Source organism: Diabrotica undecimpunctata, chromosome 3, assembly GCF_040954645.1.
Source record: "Diabrotica undecimpunctata isolate CICGRU chromosome 3, icDiaUnde3, whole genome shotgun sequence".
Taxonomy (NCBI): Eukaryota; Metazoa; Arthropoda; class Insecta; order Coleoptera; family Chrysomelidae; genus Diabrotica; species Diabrotica undecimpunctata.
This window is the reverse complement of record NC_092805.1, coordinates 76,146,516-76,169,995: the sequence shown is the minus strand read 5'-3', so window position 1 is coordinate 76,169,995 and position 23,480 is coordinate 76,146,516. Positions and strand designations below refer to the sequence as shown.

General features: G+C 31.3%; 1 protein-coding gene across 2 annotated transcripts in view; it reads left to right on the top strand.

Annotated features, from left to right (window-relative positions):
- Positions 1-5,892: 5,892 nt before the first annotated feature.
- Positions 5,893-23,480, top strand: part of LOC140436920 (uncharacterized) — a 29,441-nt gene continuing 11,853 nt past the window's right edge. The window contains exon 1 of one of the 2 annotated variants that reach the window (XM_072526087.1): positions 5,893-6,124. The gene's annotated coding sequence lies outside the window, so the exon portion shown is untranslated. Of the gene's footprint in view, positions 6,125-17,882; positions 18,967-23,480 lie in introns of those variants that run through there. The other variant, XM_072526086.1, reaches the window with a different exon arrangement.

Below are 23,480 nucleotides of genomic sequence, written 5' to 3'. Positions count from 1 at the left end.
CCTTCAGATGCCAAATTAAAATTAGTTTAAAGTAATTTATTCAATTAAAAACGCGATCAAATTATATAAAATTTTAAATAGTTGGGCAAAGCTTTTCTCAAAATTCGTTTAAAATCATTGAAAAAATTCCACTATCGATACACATCTGGCGACGGATGCGATAATCCCAAGCGAGGTCTCTACCTGCCCCTCTGACAAAACTCTCAAAAATCACGTACAATTCTGTGGGTAGTACAATTTAGAATTCTTTAAATACAAGGGGTTTATATGATTATATATTTATTTTATATAACTTAGGAAATTAAAAAAAAATGCAATATTAATTGAACACTGGTTTTAAAAATATTTTATGCGTATATTTCTAGTTACAATTAAATAAATATATATTGATTTTGTTTAAATAATACTTGGAGTGTTTTTTTTTGTTTGCTCGATTATACATACTCATATATAATAAATATTTATTCTTACTGATACTTATTGAGTTTCATAACTTTAAAAGTATTACATATATTACATATTACGAGTACATACTGAATTTATTGAGATCATTCTTTAAAGGTTCTTTGTGTTACACAAATTTTTTTTCTATATATATAATACAATAATGTCTTCCAGAAATTCAAATAAAATTGTTCGTTTGCGTGCATTGAGAAACGTTGACATTTGTAAGATTAAACAAATGGAAAAGCTGGTAGATGAAGTGTTGGTTGATGCTTCATTAATTCCAGGGTTTCTCTTTGCTGCAAAAGATTATGAAGCTATCAATACTAGTTTCAATAATCAGCATACTGAATTAATTAATTTAATTGCTGTCGAGGAAGACGCAAATTTGGATACGGAAGAAATAATTAGGTTTGAATTTGCCAATAGTATTAATAAAATAGCTTCTCTTTATTTTAAACATAATTCTTTATTAAATAATACTACTAGTGGAACTCAAAATGTGTCCGCTGATCCACAAATCAAATCAAAACGTAACGTAAATCTTCCTAAACTAAATTTAAGTATATTTGCGGGCGAGATTACAGATTTACCCACATTTATCGATTTATATAATGCTCTTGTACATAATAATTCTGATCTTTCTAATATAGAAAAGTTTAGTTATCTTCTGCAATCACTTAAGGAAGTACCTTACAATTTAGTTAAAAGCATTAAGCTGCAAGATTCTAATTATATAATTGCTTACAACACCTTAATTGATCGCTATGAAGGTAAACAAGACTTATCTAGAGCATTATGGAAAAATATTCAAAATGCCAGTGTGGTTAAAACTGATGATCCTGTTTCACTTAGAAAATTATTAGATATTTTCAATGAAAACTTAGCCTCTTTAGAAAAATTACTTTTTTCTCCCTCTCAATGGGACTTTATTCTAATGAATTTACTGATGGACAAATTGGATGTAGAAACAGTTAGAGCTTTCGAATTACACTTTGCTTCAAAAAATGTACCTTCCTATGAGGAAGTTTATAAGTTCGCATTGCAGCGTTGCACTTCATTGGAGTCATATAAAAGACAAGTCAGCAAAAATGTTAAATCTACTAATTCAGATACTTCTAATAACGTAAGGTATTCATCTCGTCAAACTTCTACATTTTTGACCAGTTCTGTCAAAAATAAGTGTCTATTTTGTGGTTCGGATCATGCTTTATTTAAATGCAATCAATTTCTTGCTGAATCACCTCAAAAACGCTTTGACTTTGCTAAACAGAATAAATGTTGTATAAACTGCTTGTCTAAAACTCATGTTACGATCAAATGCCTTTCATCCAAAAGATGTACACATTGTAATAAAAAACATCATACTGCTCTTCACTTTGATAATCTCAATGCGAATGATTCTTCTTCTTCTTCTTCTCACAACGAGGTTGCTAGTTCATCTAACGATTCTATGCCTTCTGTATCCGCCTTATCAAATACTTTGACAAATAATGTCTTGCTAGCTACAGCTACAATCCATGTTCTCGATCGTTTTGGTAAAGCCTTGGAAGTTAGAGCCTTATTAGACAGTGCGTCTCAAGCTAACTTCATTAGTAAAGAATGTGCAGACAAATTAAGTCTCCCTAAATTCAATGCGGCTTTATCGATACAAGGTCTTGATAGAATGTGCACCCCAGCCAAATCAGGCGTAAAATTGAATATTTCTTCGTCTTATGACATAAACTTTCATTGCGAGATAGATGCAATAATTCTTCCTCAAATCTGTCAAAATATGCCAACTGTTCCAATTTCTTTAGACAACTTGCCGTATCTTCAACATTTCAGGTTGGCTGATAAAATGGCAAATATTCCAGGTAAAGTTGATGTTCTATTAGGAGCAAATATCTTTCCTTACATCTTAACAGGAGGAATTAATAAAACCCGTAATGATCAGCTTTCAGCTCTTGAAACAAGTTTCGGTTATGTTTTGATGGGAAATATTTCACCTACAAATATAACAAATATTCATTCCTTTTTCACGTCATTTTCTGCTAATGATTCTGAGCAATTAGATGCGACATTAAAACAATTCTGGGCCATTGAGGAAGTACCAGAAGTTAAATCTTATTCTCCGGAAGACTCATTCTGTGAGAAGCTGTATACTCATACCACTTATAGAAATTCCGAGGGCAGATTTGTAGTAAAGCTGCCTTTCAAAAACGAAATACCTTCTTTTGGCGACACAAAACGTTTAGCCTTACAAAGATTTAGTTCTTTAGAGCGCAGATTTGCCAAAAATGAATCACTTGAGATTCAATATTCAAGCTTTATCAAAAGTTTCATAGATAATCATTATTTAAATCCGATTCAGCCAAGTACGGCAATAAATAATGCTTATTATCTACCACACCATTGTATTTACAAGGAGTCCAGTACTACTCCATTGCGCGTTGTGTTTGATGCTTCTGCACACGCCCCTAACTTTCCGTCTTTAAACGATACGTTATATTCAGGTCCAAAATTACAAAATGATCTTGTAAATTTATTGCTTAAATTCAGGTTTCATAAATACGTCTTTACTGCAGATATTAAATCCATGTTTACTCAGATTCTTATCGCTCCTGAGCAACAAAGATTTCAAAGAATACTTTGGCGTTTTTCGGAACAGGAATCTATTGCTGAATACGAACTTACTCGGGTTACTTTCGGTGTGTCTAGCTCACCATATCTTGCAATTCGTACTCTACAGCAGCTAGCACTCGACGAACCGGACTTACCTGTAGCCTCATCTATACTCCTAAAAGATACTTACGTAGACGATGTGGTGACAGGAAAGGATTCTTTAGAAAATAGTGTTCTTGCTATAAAAGAATTAATATCTTTATTGAAACGTGGTGGATTTGAGTTACGAAAATGGGCAAGTAATGCCCCTCAGTTATTCTCTCTCGCTAATATTCCTTTGGATCATATTCTGCAACAGTCTTTTTCATTTGACTTAGATCAATCTTCGTTAAAGGTATTAGGACTTGAATGGAATCCATCATCTGATGATTTCTTTTACAAAATTTTACCTCTTCAAGCTTCCTGCACAAAGCGAAATCTCTTATCCCAAATAGCTCGCATATTCGATCCTTACGGTATTCTTAATCCTGTCACTTTGATAGTGAAGACTATTATTCAACGTCTTTGGCTACTTAATTTAGATTGGGATGCAACTCCACCTTTGGAAATTACTTCAAGGTGGGAACAATTTAAAATTGAACTGCCTATACTGTCTAAGTTTACTATACCTCGTCATATTTCTTTAAATGCAATTATTTCCTGTGAGCTTCATGGCTTTTGCGACGCTTCTTTACGTGGATCTTCTGCTGTTACATACCTTCGTGTGTGTTATAATACAGGAGTCATCAAAACTTATTTTCTTTTAGCCCGAACAAAGGTATCTCCTACCAGGGTGCAAACTATTCCTCGTCTCGAGCTCAATGCAGCAGTAATTCTTAGTAAATTATTATCTTATATACTGCAGACTCTCACTATACAGTTTAGTAGAATTTACGCATGGTCAGATTCGACTGTTGTTCTTCATTGGATTAATTCACAGCCATATAAATGGAAAACCTTCGTCAGTAACAGAATTTCTTATATTCAAGACAGGATAGCTTCAAAACACTGGCGATATATTCCTTCTTCATTAAATAGTGCGGATCACGGATCCCGTGGACTTTTCCCTGAGGATTTCTTAAATACTCCTGCTTGGTGGGTGGGTCCGGAGTTTCTTCGCACTACTGAAGATAACTGGTCATTCTCTTTGACCGATTCTATTGAACATAACTTAGAATTGAAACAGAAAAGTTGTCTTTTGTCTTTTCCATCTGATGAATTTGTCGATAATCTCTGTAATCGATTTTCTTCCTTTTCAAAATTAAAACGTATCTTTTCCTATGTTCTTAGATTTGTTGGTAACCTAAAATCAGTCAATCAACGAACAGTTGGAAGGCTTTCTATTCAGGAACAAAGTAACGCCACTAATCAACTAATTAGATTAGTGCAACAAAGATATTTGAAGGAGGAAATAGAACAGGTTAAAAGTAATGCTATAAAATTCAAATATTTGAAAAAATTAAATCCCTTCTTTGATTCACATGATCTCCTAAGAGTGGGCGGAAGACTTAGCCAGTCAGAATTAGCGTATGACAAGCGCTTTCCTCTTCTTTTGCCTTCTAAAGGTAATTTTATCAAATTACTTATTTCGGAAATTCATATTGTACATCTACATGCAGGCATTCAAGGTACGCACTTCGCCTTGTCACAAAACTTTTGGATAATTTCATCCAAACGTGTTATTCGTAGTGTTCTTTCAAAGTGTCTTTCCTGTTGGAGACTAAAACCTCAAAATTATCAGCCACCTATGGGGGCTCTTCCCGACCTACGGATATCCAAGGCCAAACCATTTTCTTGCGTTGGCGTCGACTTTGGCGGTCCTTTTCTGATACGAGCCAATAAGCTTAAAAATGCTAAACGAACGAAAGCCTATATTTGCCTATTTGTATGCTTTGCCACTAAGGCTTTGCACTTAGAATTGGTATCTGAACTTAGTACCGAGGCATTTTTAGCCTCATTCAGACGTTTTATAGCACGTCGAGGACGTTGCTCTGTTGTTTATTCTGATTGCGGAACAAATTTTGTAGGAGCAAAATCCTATTTAGAAAACATTAAGTCACATTTTGAAAAAAACGACGTCATTACATGGCATTTAAATCCTCCGGCAGCTTCCCATTTTGGTGGATTGTTTGAAGCGGGTATAAAAGGCGTAAAAACACATGTGTCTAGAGTCATAGGCGAACAGGTTTTAACCTATGAAGAATTCAATACATTACTCATACAAATAGAGGCTGTCTTAAATAGTCGTCCCTTATGTCCTGTCAGTAATGATCCAAATGATTTTTCAGTGTTAACACCTGGTCATTTTCTTACACTAGAGCCTTTAAAGATAATTCCCGATCGGGATTACAGTGATGTTCATTTAAATAGACTAAGTCGTTGGCAATTGCTGCACCGATTACATGCAGACTTTTGGCAAAGATGGAGCAGAGAATATTTACATACTCTTCATCAACGCTCGAAGTGGCATAAAAATGAGGGTAATCCTAATATAGGTACACTCGTACTAATACGTAATGAGACCAAACCTCCCTTACAATGGCAAATGGGTCGAATTAAGACTTTAATTTTTGGTCAAGATGATATTTCTCGCGTAGCTATCGTACAAACCGCGAAAGGTGAACTTAGGCGACCTTTGGTTAAGCTATGCCCTTTGCCTTATACTGACTAAAAATGCAAATATGCATTTTGGTGGGTGGGAATGTTACGTCCCTCCACATATATTCTCAGTTTTATTAATAATTTTTATTATTTTATTTTTTATATTTAATTCTTTACTTAACGTGTGTGTATGTCTTGTCATCGTAAATTAATACGGACCTGTACAGTCCCCCTCCGAGTCTTAAGGGAGCAAGCTACGGGACGAGACGCATTTTCAATCTTAGTTTAGAGATAGTCCTGTATAAATCGGCGCGTTAAACACTCCAGTATTTGTGTAACTAGTACCCTGACCACGTGACATTGTGAGAAGATTTTGTTCCCGAATCAGTGCACTGAGGAAGAAGAAGAAGTATACATCAACATCACAGCATCACAGGTACCGTAATTTGATTGCATACACACATAGTATTTATATTAATTGATAAATTTACCTATAACTTATTTTCATATTAAAATTATACCAGCACCTAAATAAACAATCATGAGTGAGTATTTCTCCTATAGAACTTAATTAACTTCATTCAACCAGCTTGTTCTATTTTTCAGTGTATAGTGGAGAAAGTTTTGCAGGGTTGTAGGGGTACAGTCAATTATTTAGATGATGTGGTAGTTACAGGGAAAGATAACAAAGAACATTTAGAGAACTTGGCTGAGGTTCTTAAGAGACTTTTAAAATCAGGATTTAGGTTAAATTTGAGTAAATGTGAATTTGTTAAAGATTGTATTTTTTATTTAGGACATAAAATTTCAAATAGGGGGCTGGAAACCGATAATAAAAAAGTAGAAGCAATTGTGAAACTGCCAAAACCAAAGAATTTGACGGAGTTAAGATCATTTCTTGGTATGATAAATTATTATTCTAAATTTATTCCAAATTTGGCAGATAGGGTGAATCCATTATATAAACTTCTAGAAAAAAATAGCAAATATTTATGGACAGATAATTGTCAAAATTCATTTGATGCTATTAAGAAGGAGATAACTTCGAGTCATGTGTTAATGCATTTTGATCAAAATAAACCTATTAGACTAGTTTGTGATAGTTCAGAATACGGGTTAGGTGCTGCATTATTGCATGTATTGCCAGAGGGATCACAACGACCAGTTTGCTCTATATCAAGGGTCTTAAATAAGGCAGAGAGAAATTATGCTGTGGTTCATAAAGAAGTCTTAGCAATTGTTTGGGCAGTACAGAAGCTTTATCATTACTTAGCAGGTAGAAAGTTTGAAATTTTGAGTGATCATAAGCCCCTGCAGGCACTTTTTAGTGAGTTTAAAAGTCTCCCGAAAATGGCCTTAGCAAGGTTACAGCGTTGGGCATTGTTTCTGTCAGGATTTGATTATGTTTTTAAATGTATTAAAGGAGCTAATAATGTGCAGGCAGATGCTTTAAGTCGACTTCCTCTAGAGAAAACAGTAAGCGAAAAAGAAGAAGATGTTGATTATCTACATTTTATAGAAGGGTTGACTCCCATTGATACCCTCAAGGTAAGGGTAGAAATCAGGACAGATCCGGTGTTAGGTCGTTTGTTTAACCATATTAGGTATGGATTCCCAGAGACAGTAGATGGAATAATGAAACCATTTTTAAATAGAAAAGAAGAATTATCTGTAAAGAAGGGGGTGATTATGTGGGGATTTCGAGTAGTAGTGCCAACAAAGTTAAGAAAACAATAATTGCTGTTAGAGTTGCACAGTACACATGAAGGAATTTCCAAGATGAAAGCAAATGCACGAGCTTATTTTTGGTGGCCAAATTTAGATACAGACATTGAATCTTATGTAAATAATTGTAAAATTTGTTTAGGGTTTAGAGCAGAACCAAGTAAAGCTAAGTTAATATCATGTGAAAAGGGAACATGTATGTTTGAGAGGGTGCATGCTGATTTTCTGGGTCCCATAAGAAATAAAATGATTTTGATAATCATTGATACTTTTACAAAATGGCCAGAAGCATTTATTATGAATAATTTGACCGCTGAGGAGACTATTGAAAAATTTAGAGATTGTTTTGCTCGGTTTGGTTTACCTAAAGTAGTTGTTACAGATAATGGCCCTCAATTTTCATCAGGTGAATTTTCAAAATTTTCACATAATAATGGTAATAAACACTCTACATCACCACCATATCATCCAGCAACAAATGGTTTTGCAGAGAATTTTGTTAAGACATTTAAAAACGCTGCTTTGAAAGGATTGAGGGATGATTACAACTGTAATAATTCTTTACAAACTATAATCAGTAAGTTATTGTTCCATTATAGAAATTCAGTAGGTACATTGTACTACAGGTGTATCACCCTCCAGTCTTGTATTTAAACATAAAGTTAAAACCCGATTAGATTTGTTATGGACATGTAGTGAGAATCAGAGTTCTAAATTAATTGATAATAAATTAAATAGTAATGGACGAATTGAAACTTTTCAAGTGGGGGATAAAGTCCTTTGTAGAGATTATCGTTATCCTAATCGTAAAACATGGGCACAAGCAATAATAGATGAACTTTTAGGTGACAGGATATATTTGTGTAAGTTAACACAGGAAGGTTTAATTTGGAAAAGACATTTGGACTAGATTTTGCGAGATAAAGGGTCTGATTCTAACTACGATAGTCTTAATGAAACCATTGTAACTGATATAACTAATAATAATAATACAATTAGTAACAGTGTTGGACCCTTCTCAGCTCTAAGAGAAGGGGAAGTGTTAAAACAAAGTTAAAGCGAGAAATTTTGAAGAGTCTGGTAATGAAGTAGCAAGTAAAGCAGATGTTAGTGAGGTTAATGGTTAATGAGAAACCAGAAACCAAAGAAAATGTGACAGCAGTTCCAAGTAGGCCAAAAAGAAATGTAAAACCACCTGTACGTTTAAACTTATAGTGGGGAGGTATTGTAGTATATTATAATAGAGAAAAGAAGAAGAAAGTCATAACACATGTCAATTGTCTATAAATAAAAATGTAAAAAGTTTTATATCACTTTTATATTGGGAATCATATTTCGACTGTAGTCGGAAGAGGCAACCGTAGTAAGTCTACGAACCGTGTTCACAGCCACCTTAAGTTACAAACCATGAAGTAGAAATTTGGCAACATCTAAGGGTAGTCCTGTTTGAATGTAAACAGTAGTTTACAAATGAATCGATAACTATTTGTCTATTCTTATATTTTTTTAATTAATATTAAGTGCTTTTATGTGTCTAGTCAGTTACTTAAGTTAGTCGTTTATTCGACTAATTATTGATATTGTACTACAGGTTGAAACCATGGTTGAAATAAACTCAAATGTAATTATAAACACAGTATAGATAACAACCAGTATTCTCACTCTACCGCGGTACCTTTGATCTTTTTAGACAAAATTCGGTGACCTTGACGCCATATTGTCTGGACGAAAACCGTGGACTGGCCCTGCACATATGGACGCGACAGAGCCGACTTTGATTTATTTAACAAAATTGATTTTAATTTCAACCAATTTCAAAACTCTTCTTGCTACTCTTTCATTCTTCGAGAAATTAATAAAAAAAAACCTAAAATTGTTTCTTTCTCTGCGTTGTATTTATGATTTTGTTTTCTAACGTTTCACAACTATTTGTTACAGAACTGTCTTATACACTATCAAAAAAAAATCAAATGGAGAGTTATGCAACAGTTTTTAATAAATATGCTAGTTTTAAAGCTGTATGGTTATAAAGTAGAATAAAATGCAAAGTTTCATTTCAAAATTCAAATACAGAGTTTGAAATCAGTTAATATATTTTAATTATATCTCACTAAAAACACAAGAGGATGTGAACAAAACTCCTAAATATGTATATTGATTAGTGATTGATCTTACCTGTTCATTGTAATAGACTATTTTGACTTGTTATTTCGATATAAACGATTAAATCGTGTTATTGATGTTTCCAAATAATCGTTTTATTATTTTTTTCTTTTAGTTTTATTTTCATATTTTTGAGTATTGAAATTTCTGTTGTTGAATTTTAATAAATAGTACAAACGTACAAGGCTAAATAAAGTTGTACAATATTTGAGTGGTCTTTGTTCAAAAGGCGACTCAAATTTATGGTACTAAATCGAAAAACATGTTTTAATAATATTCGGTTGTACAGCTAATATTTCAAAATTCTTTTGAAATAGAATGTCAAGTATACCTCCTTATAAAGTCAACAGAATCAACAGTAGGGATTTTTAGATTATCAAATGTGTCACCGGTTCTATTTTTATATACATTAACATATGAATATACAGTTTTATCCGGCAAATTAGTTACACTTTTTGAGTAGCTGTCTGGTATATTATTTATAAATAATATATTAGGGCTGGGTAAACAAAATTTGCTACACAAAACATTTTTGTAAAACTTTTGGCCCATTGAAGTACATTAAGAGACATCCTGTTTAAACTGATTACTGAATCTTCTACCTCTTGCCTTTTTTCTAGACTGTAAAATTTGAACATTTATGAAATTAGCTAAATTTAACGAAGGACAAAATTTAGATGTAAGTGCCATGTAGTCTTCAATTGTCACATTATCGACACATTTCTTTTCTGTAGAATGTACAGAATGTTTTCTGAATTTTTTATTTAAATAATGGTTTTCCTTCCATAATGTTATAACTGTACTTCATAACAGAATTTTTCTTTGAGTTTTTTCTTACAATCCTTGTTGATGTACATTAGATGTCTAACGGAATCGTACAAAGTGCTAAAAGTAGCGTCATCCTGTTAATGTTAAGAATGTATTTGTGGAAATAAAAAATAAATTTTTAAATGAACTTCATTTATTATTACATGTTGCATTAGATATTACATTTATTTATTTATTTAATAATAACAAAGGTGACAGACCCACTGCCAAAATTAGACAAAAATACAAGGTCAAAAAACTGTCAAACTTGAAGCACGGTTTTTTGAAGAAAATCTTAACAATTTGTCGATTTTGTCCATCAAAAGTAGGAGAGAGGTTCTGTCAAACTCATTTGAGGTTGAGGGTTGAGGCTATCTTCGGTTTCCGTGATTGGCTTTTGTGGAGAGAGGTTGTATTATAATAGTTCTGTTCCTATCTTTATAAACTTTAATTTAATTTTTAGTTGTATATAAATAATTTTTATTGTTTAAAATCAATTGAAAAAAAAAAGATTTAAAGAGGTTTAATAATGGGGGATAGCACAGGGGGGGTTGGTCCTCCTAGTGTTGAGATGGTAATAAGTAAGAGAGATGATTCAGATATAGAATGTAATATAAATTTAGACAAAACATTTGTAGGAAATAATGATAATTCGGAGACCACTAATCAACATGAGAGTAAAAAAGACAAAAAACAGTATTCTTATCAGTATACCGACACTGGCCCATTTGAGGTCTATATGGAATCAAAAAACAATAACGTCGGAAATTATAGTTTTTTAAAGCTAGCAAAATATATACATGATAAGAAAATTGAGAATATACAAAAAATTCATAAAAAGGGTAAAAACCGAATTAGCGTTATTTTTAAGAAATGGGAATGTGCTAATAAATTTGTTTCAAATATAGAGATTAAAAATGATGGATATGAACTCTTTATTCCTGCTAATAAAGTAACTTGTAGGGGTGTAGTAAATAATGTTGATGCAAGTATTTCTGATGTTGAATTAATTAGTTTTTCGGGTACATCCTCAGTAAATATTAAAATTTTGGAGGTAAGACGTTTTAAAAGAAAATCAAAATATGATTCAGGCAAATACATAAATACAGAGACAGTTGCTTTTACCTTTTCAGGAAAACAAATTCCAAAAGAGGTTTCTATATATGGGATTCCCTTTAGGGTAAAGCCATATATGATTCCAGTGGTTCAATGCTATCATTGTTTTCGTTTTGGCCATACAAAAAATCAATGCAGAGGGGATAAAAAATGTAAAAATTGTGCTGATAAAGCACATGAAGGTGAATGTATGATGAAATGTCTCCATTGTAGTAGTAATTTTCATGTAAGTACTTTTAAAGAGTGTCCTGAATATGTCAGACAACAGAATATTAAAGCTGTTATGTCATTAGATAATCTCTCTTATTTTGAGGCAAGTGAAAGGTATCCATATGTCTCCAATAAAAAGTTATCAAAAGAAAATACATTTAGAGTAAGCCAGGACGAATTTCCACCTCTATCAAATCAGGTTAATATACCTGACAGAATTCCAATTAATGAGCGATGGATAGAAAATATTCGAAGTAACCCAGAACAGTGGTTTAGCAAAAAAACAGAAAATAGCGGGAACAAAAATAAAAGAAAAATTAACGAGTCAAATAAAACTTATGACAGAGAGCTTCACAATCAGAATTTAATATCTCCAAATGGCAGATTTGAAGAGGGAACCTTCTCTGTTAGTTCTAAAATTCCTATCCCTGGATGTTCACGTACAGAACAAATAGAGAGGGAAACGGAAAAAATATTGAATGAAATACTAAAAAAACTGAATTGGAGACATAAGGAAGACCTAATCACCTACTTGAACAAGCTAATTACACATGAAACTTCAACAAATAGAAAATTATTAGATCTAGATGGATCCCAAGAATCCATACATCCTACAATGGAACATAAAAAGTTTAAACAGTAATTATAATAGTTTAAAGATTTTTATACACGATTTTAACCCTAAAGTAATATTATTAAATGAAACATGGTTAAAAATAAATCATCATTTTTATTTAAGAGGGTATAAAATACATCGATTGGATAGATTAGATGGTTATGGTGGTATTGCTACTGCTGTTGATAATAGTTTGGATCATAAAGTAGTATATACTTATAACAATAATAATAGTAAAATTCAAATTTTAGCAGTTAAAATAATTGATTGGGACATAACAATAATTAATATTTATATTCATCCTGGGGCAAAAATAGATTTAAATGGATGGGTTGGGCGAATAGAAAAAATCAGAGGCAATAAAATTATAATGGGTGATCTGAATGCACATAATGCACTTTGGGGAAGTCAGGTAACTACTAATGCTAATGGAAGAATAATTGCTGACTCTCTAGAGGATTTGGATCTAGTTTGTTGCAATGATGGAAGATCCACACGGATTACACTCCCAGGTCAGAATGCTTCAGCAGTAGATCTAACACTAATCTCCTCGGAAATAGTGAACAGATGTCAATGGGATGTGTTAGAGGACTCGGGTGGTAGTGATCATTTCCCAACGATGTGTAAAATCCAGACACAAATTCAACATACATCTATCCAAAAAAGTTACAAAAGAAACATTAAAAATGCCAATTGGGAAAAATACTGTTCAAAAATAGAAGAACTAATGAAAAGTGGGTGTAAAGAATATAGCACCTTTACGCAAATTATGGAGAAGGTGAGTGATGAAGAAATACCCTTTTTGGAAACAAAAAAGCACACAGGAAAAAAGAAAAGTCCTCCATGGTGGGACACGGAATGCTCAAATTTAATTAAAATGAGGAAAGAAAAAATCAAAAAATACAAAGAAGATGCAAGTACAGATAATTATATAGAAATCAAAAAAATCTTTGCCTATAGTAAAAAAATATTTAAAAATAAAAAAAGAAATAGTTTTAGATGCTTTTGTAATGGACTAAACAGGGACACTCCTCTAGCAGAAATATGGCGAACTGTTAAACAGTTCTTCACATATCAAAATGCAATAATTCCTGCCAAACTTCCCAGCAAACACATAGCTTTGGATATATTAAATAAATTGGGAATTGATATAACAGATCCAGAATTTACTGTTATCCAATCCAATGACAATGTGGAGGACATTTCCAGAGAGGAAATAATAAGTGTCATTAAAAAAAAGGATAAGGCTACTGGCTTAGATCTAATAACATATAGTATGATTGGCAGACTTCCTCAGGTAGCATTAGAATCACTGTCAATAATATTTAATCAAATAATGAACAGAAAAGCTGGATTTCCACAAGAATGGAAAAACACTCTTGTTATTCCTTTCTTAAAACCCTATAAAGATCCATTATGTGCAGACAACTATAGAAATATTGCCCTAGAGTCATGTGTGGGCAAAATACTCCAAAATATAATTAAATTAAGAATTGAACAAATAATTGAAAAAAATTGTATATTGAATCCAAAACAGTTAGGATTTAGAAGAAATAAAGGGTGTAACGATAATTTAGCTTTAACAATAAATTATATTAGAACAGGATTTAGTAAAAATTTAAATACAATCGCAATTTTTTTGGATATTAGTAGGGCATATGATACTGTCAATACGTTTTTGCTATATAAATATCTAATAAAGTATGGTATTCCAACAACCTATACAAACCTAATTATGCAATTCTTGCTCAATAGAAATATTTATATTAAAGATAAATCAAACAATATACTAGGCCCAATCCAAGCATCAACTGGATTGCCACAAGGGTCTCCTCTCAGTCCAATATTGTTTAATTTGTACTCTAAGTCTTTACATGATTTAATCAAACCTGAAATGGAGTGCTTCCAATATGCAGATGATTTTGTAATTCTGGTACAAGGGTCAGATATATATAAATCAATTAATTGCTTAAATACTTACTTACAAAAATTACAGGAGTGGTTTGAAACACACAACTTTAAAATCTCAGCACATAAATCAAAAGCAATAATATTTAGAAAAAGAGCTCAAGCTTATAACTTCCCCCACCTTATGTACCAAAACATGGAAATCCCATGGAAAAATGAAATAAAGTATCTGGGGTTCCATCTACAGTGTAACTTGAATATGACAATTCAAATAAATGATATGATAGCTAAAGCAAACAAAGGAATTAATATTATGAGAGCAATTTGTGGTACAAAATGGGGATCTGACCCAAACATTCTTTTAAGCTTATACAAAGGGATAGTAAGATCTCATTTAGATTATGCAGCCAATCTTTTAAATCCTTGCAGTAAAAGTCTGATGATGAAGTTGGAACAAGTACAAAATGTGGCCTTAAGGATTATAACAGGTTGTCTACGTTCTACACCAATTTTAATATTACAAGCGGAATGTTCAGTATCCACACTAAAAGTTAGAAGGGAAATATTGGCTCATAAGTATATATTGAAACAAATGTCTGAAAAAAATAACATAGTAATAAGAAGTTTAAATAAGTTAAATGAAGCTATAAACGCAAATAACCAATTTTGGAAGAATAAAGCTATACCAGACTACTCATTAGCATATACGGACATACTCAAAAAATCAAAAAATATAATCCGATACAAAATTAATCCCATATATGAAGTAGAAAGAAAAATTCTTTTGTATCCTATTACAATTAATAGCCTAGAATATGAAAAATATGAAATTGAATCTAATGAAATGTTTTTAGCAAAATATGGTGGAATATATAGTAATCATACCTATGTATATACAGATGGATCTATCGACCCACAAACAAACCAATCTGGATTTGGAATTTATATACCACAGATTAATTACAAATTTTCATCAAGGCTCCATAATTACACACAAATCTGTACAACTGAAATGATAGCTATATATAAAGCTATCTCTGTGTGCATTGAGAAGGGGATCATGAAAGCAGTTATCTTTGCGGATTCAAAAAGTGCTTTATCCAAAATTTCCAGTCTCAAATGGAATCAAATGGATTACGTAACCATAATGACCAAAAAACTATTGGTAGAAGCTAATAATATGGGATTCTCGATAGGAATAGAATGGGTACCTGGACATCAGGGGATTAAAGGTAATGAGGTAGCTGATAGGCTGGCGAATATTGGGAGAGAATTAAGAGTACCATATAATATAAAAAATGTTAGTACAGATATCTTTTGCGTTACAAAAAAGACATTTTAACACAGTTCTACAATGAATGGCATTCCCAAATTAAACATAAAGATCCAAACTATTGCAGATTGCAGTGTGATTTCCCCATAAAACCATGGTATGCCAAATGTGGGTATATGGGCAGAAATACCATAACAAATATTAATCGTTTACGTAGTGGACATTGCAAAACTCCTTGCTATCTCTACAAAATAGGTAAAACGGAAACACCGATATGTGAATGCGGAACCATTGGAACAGTGATCCATATCTTCTTTGAATGTCCCATAAACAAACACAAAAATATGGATCTGTATTTAGAACTAATAAAAGCAGGAATAGAGAGTCCAATATCTTTACATAGTATTCTATATAAACCCTCTGAGAAAGTTATAAAAATAATTATTAAATTCATCAAATTTTTTCAAATCGATCTATAAAAAATTTTTTTTTTTTATACTTGTCAAAATAATAAAATAAATCTAGAAAATACTGGAAATATCCTAACATACAAAAATGTACGTCCTTAAAATCCTTAATCCTAACCGAAGGTAGCATTACCCATATACCTAATGTGACAATGTTTGGAAGCTACCCCCAAACGAGAAAAGTCTAATCTAACCTTAAATGAAGAAGATAAACAAATGGAAAAGCTAATCTTTCAGTATCACCCAGTTGTCAATTAGCAGTAAACAGTAACCTTAAATGAAGAAGATAAACAAATAATGGAAAAGCTGATCTTTCAGTATCACCCAGTTGTCAATTAGCAGTAAACAGTAACCTTAAATGAAGAAAATAAATAAATGGAGAAGCTCTTCTTTCAGTATCGCCCAGTTGTCAATTAGCAGTAAAAAGTAACCTTAAATGAAGAAGATAAACAAATGGAAAAGCTGATCTTTCAGTATCACCCAGTTGTCAATTAGCAGTAAAGTAAACAGAAGTAGAAATTTATCCCTGGTTGTGCATTGCCTAGAGCAAGACGAGCATAACCTTACATGTACTGGGTAAATGATTATATAATCGAAACCCAAAAACAAACGAAGAAGAAGAAGACAAAAATACATTGTAGATAAATACAATTACAGATAAAAATCAAATATACATGTATAAAACAAGTACACATTAAGTTTACAAAGTATCATTTTGTAGTTTAAAATTTCAGAAGTTAAACAAATTATATCTCATGAGCACTGATTTGCATGTATGAGAAGTCAGATCATACCTATATTTTGTTTGACATTAATGTAAGATAGGCTTAACGTAAACCTGGTAACTATGTCAAATATGTCAATGTCAAGTCAACACCACTTCCCAACGGGGACAATGGGCGACATGATCATGTTGTAATGTATGAATATTATTAATATATGTTCAGCCAATACAGTAGTTTAATTGAGACCTTATTAACATACTTTAAACATGGCGCAGTCAATTTATGGAATCTACGTGTCCAAGGATAAAGTTAAGTGCTAAGTTTATTAAAAAGAAAAATTTAAGTGTTCCCAAAATGGCAAGCATGGTCAATGGAATAGGTTATGTTAAGTTACCCCAAGATTTCGACCTCCAGGGTCAGAGTGCCGCTTCTGAATGGAAATTTTGGAAAATTTCATTCGAAGATTATTTAGTAGCAACAGGACAACACGACGCTGTAGATCAGATGAAATTATCCATCCTGCGAAATATTATTGGCCATGAATCAGCACGGATTATGGCTACTTTTGTTATCCCTGATGAAGAACTAAATAAGTATGAATTCACAATGCAGCTGTTAGATAAGTATGTGAACCCAAGAGTTAACGAATGCTTTGAGAGGTACAACTTTATAAAACGAGTACAAGAAGATGGGATAAAAAAAACGTAACTAAAACATATTAAATCTCACTGTTTTTTACTGTTAAATTATAAAAAAATGGGTAAAATTGTTTAAAATAATCAAGATTTTTAATATTTAAAACAATATGGCGGCCATGCTCAAGAAGTTAAATTTTATGTACTTTTGACATTGTTGCCAGTTTTAACCTTTAAAAGATATAAAAATTTCATGAAAATTACCTTAATTAAAACAGGTGGATACAATCTTAATAACCACGTGCAAAACGAGTACCCGTTAACCATCGTCTTATTTTATTATTAAAAATGTAAACCAATAACCCAAATCTAACCTAACACTGGTAAAAAAAAGCAGTAATATAAATAAAAAAAATGTTATAATATAATTAAAAATCAAAATTTTTATATTTCATAAGAAAACATGAAATTAAAACTAAACCAACGTAACCAAATCTAACCTAACGCTGGTAAAAAAGCAGTAATAAGAATACAATTTTGTATAATTAAAAATCAAAATTTTTATATTTCATAAGAAAACATGAAATTAAAACTAAACCAACGTAACCAAATCTAACCTAACGCTGGTAAAAAAGCAGTAATAAGAATAAAATTTTATCAAAATTTTTATTGTTCATAAGAAAACGTGATAATAAACGTATAGTAACATAACCAAATCTAAACTGACCCTTGTAAAAAAGCTATACTTTTCAGTTAAAAGTAGGTAATAATTTATAAACTTTACGTTTTAGGTAAATTTTTATTTTTCATTAGAAAACATAATTTTGAATAACTATGGCAACACTGGTTAAAATTACCCTTCTTGATCATAAGAAACAGTTGTCATTCCTGTCATTTCTTGTTGTTTCGTGGTAAATAATGGCGAATAATGGCGGTGGCTTTTGAAAATCGGGCATATTTTAAATCGGAATTACATAAAAAAGAACGCTTTGCACCGAATAAAAATCATTGCACAATCATAAGTAAGTGAAGGAGAATTCATTGATATAAATTTCATCTCCGTAGACACGGTTCCGGTTTATTAAACTAGTACCGGGGAGACATTTGAACATTTTTTGACAGAGTGCAGACATTTGGTTAGAAGTTCCATTTACAATGCCCTAGATCCCGATGAGTCATGTGAAGACAAGGCATTAAGAGACAAAATTGTTATGGGAATTAGGGATCCGACCACACGAGAAGCCCTCCTGCGAATAGACAAATTAAGTTTAAATAAAGCTATAGAATTCTGCAGAACAAGTGAGCAAAGTAGATCTCAAAATTTACAGTTTCAATATAACACAGGAAATATTAATCATACACAGAAGATAGAGAAAAAGAAATATGATATAAAGAAGAAACCTTGGAATGAAGAGAAAGAAGTTGAAGAAGAAGTTTTTTATGCAGAAGGTGTGCAAAAAAGCATGGTCCGAGGGAATGCCCAGCTTATGGCAAGAAGTGTAACAAGTGTGGACTAAAAAACCATTATGCAGTTGCCTGCAAGGTCAAAAATATTAAAAGTACTGAAAAAGATGATTGTGAGTCAACCTCTTCTAATGAATTTTTTGTAAGAAATGTTAACAGCAGGAAAAAGGTATGTAATGTTGATTTGATAGACACTTGGGAAGAGTATATAGAGGTTGAAAATTATAAATTGAAAGCTAAGTTAGACACAGGGGCAGATGTAAATGTTATTCCTTTAAATGTTTATAAAAAATTTAATTGTCAATTTAAAACCAGGCCTACTGAATATGTGTTAAAGGCATTTGATGGAAATGTGTCTCATCCTATAGGTGTAGTAAATTTAAATGTAAAATGTAAGGGTAAGAATATTTTTGAAGATTTTGTCATTGTGGATGGTGCAAGTCAGGTTCTGATATGTGGACAAACATGTTTAAATTTAAGTTTGGTAAAACGTATTGATTCTATAAAAATAAATAAGATAGGCCGGTCTGATTTAACAGATAAATTTATCAATGAAAATTTTGAAGTTTTAACAGGGTCAGGCAAATTTCCTGGCACATATGAAATTACAACAAATGATAAATTTGAACCAGTTTGCTATCCACCTACCAAGTGTCCAATAAAAATTAGAAATTCACTTAAACTGAGCTAGATAGATTAGTCCAAAGAAAAGCAATTGTTAAGGTAGAAAACATAGACCCCAGGGCAAGTATTAATAGAATGGTGATAGTCGAAAAGAGTAATGGTAAATTAAGAATATGTTTAGATCCCTCAGATCTGAATAAACATATAGTACGCAAACCTAGAGTTGGGGAGTCCATTGAGGAAATATGTTCAAAATTATTAAACAAAAATGTATATTCTGTTTTTGATTTATCTGAAAATTATCACCAACTTTCAATTGATGAAAATTCTTCATGGAAATGTTGTTTCTCTACACACTATGGAACTTACAGGTTTTTAGTTTTACCTTTTGGGTTATCAAATTCTCAAGACCTTTTTCAAGAGGCAGTTGAAAAGCATTTTGGTGATATTAAAAACATTGTAGTTTGTCATGATGATATGATCATAGCAGGGGCGTCTCAAGATGAACATGATCAAGCGGTCAAAGAGGTGATAAATAGAGCAAAAGAGGTGGGTGCTAGATTTAATAAAGAGAAAATTCAATTTAGCAGAAAAGAAGTAAAGTTTATGGGACAAATGTTTTCTCATTTAGGAATGAAAGTAGATCCTGAGAGGACAGATGCTTTATGTAAATTAGAAACTCCAAAAAGTAAATTAGAGTTACAAAGAATAATAGGTTCCTTTAACTATATTAGACGTTATGTTAAAAATATGGCTGAGCACATGCAAATTTTATGTGAACTTTTAAAAAACAATGTAGAATGGCAATGGTTGCCTAAACACCAGGAATGTTTTGATAAGTTAAAGAAAATAATTTCAAATTCTCCAGCTCTGGTACCATTTGATCCAAATAAAAAGATAGTTTTGCAATGTGATGCATCCAAAAATGGAATTGGGTGTTGTATGTTTCAAAACTATGATGGTATGTTGAAATTAGTTGCATATTCATCTAGGTCTATGAATGAACATGAAATAAATTACAGCCAGACAGAGAAAGAGTTATTAGCCATTTTTTATGGTACACAAAAATTTCATAACTTTATTTACCAGTGTGATGTTGATGTCCTAACAGATCATAAACCAATAATTTCAATTATGCAGAAACCAATATGCAAAATTGGGTCAGTAAGGTTGCAGCGTTTAAGGCTAAAATTATTAATGGGCGACATCATCATGTGGTAATGTATGAATATTATTAATATATGTTCAGCCAATACAGTAGTTTAATTGAGACCTTATTAACATACTTTTTAAACATATTTGAACCATAATTAGTTCTGCGATGAGATACATGGAAATGTAAATTCTGAAGAAGTGACCGGGAATGAATATGAAAAGAAATTAGCTAAAGCAATTTAGGAGTATGGACTATTCTCTATGGATAATTAATTGCTTTTGTTCAAATGTGATTTTGAATGATATTTTACATTGTTGTTTACTTGATCTTGATTAATGTCAATATAATTAATTATTAATTAATTAGAAGAAACACTCTAATACATTTTTATGGAATATGATCAGATATTTTAGTTACATCTCACTAAAAACATAAGATAATGTGAAGAAAGTCCCTGAATGGGGATATTAATTATTGATAGATATTATCTGTACATTGTAATAAAAATGAGTATTTTGACTTATTATATTGTTATAAACAAGTAAATAATGTTTTATTGATGTTTCCAAATAATCAATTATTATTTTTTCTTTTGGTTATATTTTCATGTTTTTCAGTCTTGAAATTTCTCTTCATGAATTGTAATAAATAGTACAAACATACACAGCTAAATAAAGTTATACAATATTTTATTTTAATAATATTCGGCTTTGCAATCAATATGCCAAAGGAATATGAAAAGAAATTAGCTAAAGCAATTTAGGAGTAAGGATTATTCTATACATAATTGCTTTTGTTCAAATGTGATTTTGAATGATATTTTACATTGTTGTTTACTTGATCTTGATTAATGTCAATATAATTAATTATTAATTAATTAGAAGTAATACTCTAATACATTTTTATGGAATATGATCAGATATTTTAGTTACATCTCACTAAAAACATAAGATAATGTGAAGAAAACCCCTAAATAGGTATATTAACTATTAATCGATATTATCTGATCACTGTAATAAAAAAAAGAGTATTTTGACTTTTTATATTGATATAAACAAGTAGATAATGCTTTATTGATGTTTCCAAATAATCAATTTATTATTTTTTCTTATGGTTATATTTTCATGTTTTTCAGTTTCAAATTTCTCTTCATGAATTTTAATGAATAGTATAAACGTACAAAGCTAAATAAAGTTCTACAATATTTTAGTGGAAATTGTTCACAAGGGTGGCTAAAATTTATGGTACTAAATAGAGAAACATATGTTTTAATAATATTCGGCTGTACAGCTAATATGTCAAAATTCTTGTGAAAGAGACAGTCAAGTATACTAATAAAGTTAACAAAATCACCAGTAGGCATTTTTAGATTACCATATGTCTCACCAGTTCTATTTTCATATCTGTTAAATATGAATATACAATAGTATCTCACAAATTAGTTACACTTTTTGAGTATCTGCCACATATTTCACAACTATGGAATTCTTAAACATTTTTTCATTAAATATCCACACAAATGTTATAAAATTTCAATTTTTCAATTGTCAATATACTTCTTTTCTGTAGACTGTAACTTCTGAAGTTTTTTTTTAAATAATGGTTTTCCTTCCTTAATTGTATAACTGTACTTCATAATACATTTTTCAGAGAGTATTTATTGATAATTGTTGTGACACTTGAGTTGAACTTAGTGTTACTGGATGTGTAGTTACATGTTCAGGTTCTCCATGGAATATGTTGTTTTTACCAGGAGTAATAGTAATATCCTGAAGTACAGTTATAGTGGATGGTTTATGTTTAATACTAACATTTTTCTCTATATCCATAGCTGAACTTTTCACTACTTCTAAAAGAAAAAGAGAAAGCTTAGATATGTGTTACATCTTAATTATTTATTTTATTTACCTTCATTAATAGGACATCTTGGAAGACATATGTTTTGGACTACTGCAGAATAAGTATGATCAAAAGTTGATGAGCCCTCCATTAAAGGAAAATTTGTGGGAACTGCTGAAGAATCGATTTTGTCATATCATTCAGAAACATCTTATTGTCGAAATGAGTACCACAAAGACGATGACTTCTATGTAAACGTTCTGCCTTATCCAATTAATCTTCTCGTCCACATGCCATTAACCAAATGTTTGCCCTAAATACAAACATTTTTTAAAACACGATGAAAATCCACCGTTAATAAATAATATAACATCTTAGCATCTGTAATACACAATTTTAATCCTAATAACACTCACCTATTAACATCTTTTGGAAACGAAAAAAAGCTAATATTACTTTTTCTAGAATTATTACAACACTTTATAGCTGCACAAGTGTGGCAAGTCTTTTTGTTTTTATTTTTGTACATATCGACGTACTTATACAACGCAATTGCGAAATAAAAAATGTATAAAGATTATTTGTATCTATCTATACCACAGTATTCGCGATTGAAAACAAAGTATCTGACCTCTGGCGGAATAAATTTAAACTACTATAAGTGGTATAAACAAACCAGACAGCTGTTGATTTGAATAGAATTATTAAATTTTTTTAGTAAATTTCAGCATTATGACTATGTCACAGTATATTGCCAAAAAATATTCTTTATAAAGCAATATACTGTGACTACGTTAAAGTATTTTAAATCAAATCGATATTGTTCTGTTCCTCAATGCAATTCAACAATTCAAGATCGACAAAAAATATTTCTCTATTTCTCTTTCCTAAACTGGAAAACTTGAGAAAATCAATAAAAAGAAAATACCACTATCATTAAGTCAATAACATACTGAGAATACATAATTTATTTTCTTGAATAACAGAAATACAAATACTTACCATGTTGGGATAGTATCGTGAGGTTTTTTCCTCATGATTTATTACGGAATCTTTTAAAGACA